Source organism: Eptatretus burgeri, chromosome 1 (assembly GCF_056783735.1).
Source record: "Eptatretus burgeri isolate ZD-2024b chromosome 1, Ebu_testis_v1, whole genome shotgun sequence".
Taxonomy (NCBI): domain Eukaryota; kingdom Metazoa; phylum Chordata; class Myxini; order Myxiniformes; family Myxinidae; genus Eptatretus; species Eptatretus burgeri.
In genome coordinates, this window is record NC_140961.1 from 126,656,246 (window position 1) to 126,658,693 (window position 2,448).

A 2,448-nucleotide genomic window follows, 5' to 3' on the forward strand; every position below is an offset into this window, starting at 1 on the left:
AATTTGCATATGCATGACAAAGCGTTTCATTGTTTTCACAAAATGGGCACAATTCCGAGATCTCATTGGAAAACTTGTGCAATAAGATATTATAAGGGAGGATGCAATGCACTAATCTCCATTGCAGGTCGCCCGAACGTTTAGAAATTGGGGGGGGGGGGGGTATATAAACCTCTCCATGCAGGGACAAGAGGGGTCGAAGTTGGCAAATGTTCTTTCCATTGAATCCCGAAAGGACTTTTAACTGAATCAGCAAAAATATACTGAATACAAAAGGAATACAGGTTCCCCATCTCAATGGAATTTAAAGGTACAGATTTGCCATCCCAGTCCAAAAGCAAAACAAGGAAGGCATATTGATTGGGCAAATCCACAATATCAAAAAGACTCCTGAAACCCACTCCAAAACTCATTAATGCCTTTAAGATAGCAGAAAAAAGCTGACCAATTATCCAAATTGATTTCAACCCAGTAATGGTGGAGATTTCATGACCAGATTTCCATCTTTCTTTTAACCGGGCGTAGTGGCGTGCGCCTGTAATCCGGCTACTCGGAGGCTTGGGTTGGAGGATCGCTTGAGGACGGGGGCTCTGCACTGGGCAGGGTGCAGAGCAGCCTGGAATCATGGCGAAACCCAAATCCTGATCCCTGTGTCGTAAGAGGCGACCAGGGTTGCGTCAGGAAGGGCATCCGGCGTAAAACCTGTGCCAAATCAGTCTGCGGATCATAACGGATGATCCGCTGTGGCGACCCCTAATGGGAGCAGCCGAAAGATGAACAACAACAACAACAACAACATTTCCATCTTTCTTTTGAAAAATCCAGCAGATTGTGCACAAGAAGTATATTGGACCTCACAAAATGTTGCACAAAAGCCCTAGAGGATGGGATTCCTGTAAAACAGGGATTGTAGAAAACTGGTTCATTTAAGAACATCGAGGCAGTAAAGTAATTGACCTCACGTTGCAGTGATAAAGCTTGCCAAGCATTGATCACACTCTGCATATACAGAGGAAGTGGTGACACGTCGATCTTCACGAGGTCGAGCAAAAAAAGCTCACGGCCATATCCTAGCCGGCCCGCTTGCTTTAGCAAACAAAGGGTCAAACTCTCCCAAGGCATGTGGTTATAAAGCAACTTTTTCACAAAAAGAATGCGGAAAGTCATGATCCTGCTGGTGATGTCAACAAGCCCTTGACCCCCCCTTATTACGAGAAAGGCTGAGCACACCTGGTCGAAGCCAGTGCATACCACCCCAGAAAAAATCGATTAAGTGTTTTTGAATATTTTTAATTAGCCATGCAGGTGGCTGCAAGACAATAAACCTGTGCCACATGATGGAAGAGACCAAATTGTTAATAATTAAAACTCTTCCATGATATGATAATTTGCACAGAAGGCCCCTCCATCTCTGAAGTCTGGAGTAGACTTTGTCTGTTAGTCCATCCCAGTTTTTCTGAATACTTTGAGCATCACCCAAATGGTAAACACTATTATTCTTCCAGGATAAATTGCCAGGTAGTGTTGGGAAGGAAAAATGCATTGCTAATCCAAAAAAGGAGGCATAACTCTTTGTCCAGTTTACTCTGGCTGAGCAAGCAAGGGTAAAATTATTCATAGTTTTAAGTAGTTCAGATACATCTTCTTGACATTGAATTGTAGTGCAGATATCATCTGCATAAGCAACAACTTTTATAGCAGGTATGTCCGGAGCGACAGAGAATCCCACAAGTTTCTCACGCAATTTAACTAAAAGGGGTTCAATGGAAAGAACATAAAGGAGTCCGGATAAGGGACACCCTTGCCTTATTCCTCTGGTAACAGTAAAGGGAGGAATCAACTTATTATTTATTTTGAATAAACTATAAATATTGTGATACAACAACTGAATATATGATACAAAAATACGACCAAAACCAAAACCCTTTAGGATAGCAAATAGATAACTATGATCTATACTATCAAAGGCATGCTCTTGATCAACAAAGATTAAGCCAGTACTTTTATGCAGAAGATCACACACATCAGCAATGTCACGAACAGCACCAAGATTGTCATATATTGATCGTCCAGGCACACAACAGGTTTGATCAGGATGCACCAAAGATTGGACTACCAATTTTAAGCGAGAGGCAAGGACCTTTAAAAAAATCTTGTAGTCGGTGTTCAGTAAGGAGACAGGACGCCAGTTTCTGAGTAACTGGGTGTCTCCCTTCTTTGGTAACAAGGAAACAACGGCTCGCCGGAAACTTAGGGGGAGCTCCCCAACTTGAAAACTTTCCTTGAGTACTTCCAAAAGTTCAGGTCCGATAATGTCCCAAAAGGTTTTGTAGAATTCACAGGGGATTCCATCCAGACCAGGAGCTTTCTCGGACACCATACTGGAAAGAGCAAGACCCAACTCCTCCAGCGTGATGGAACTCTCCAAAGAGGCTCGCTGTGACTCAG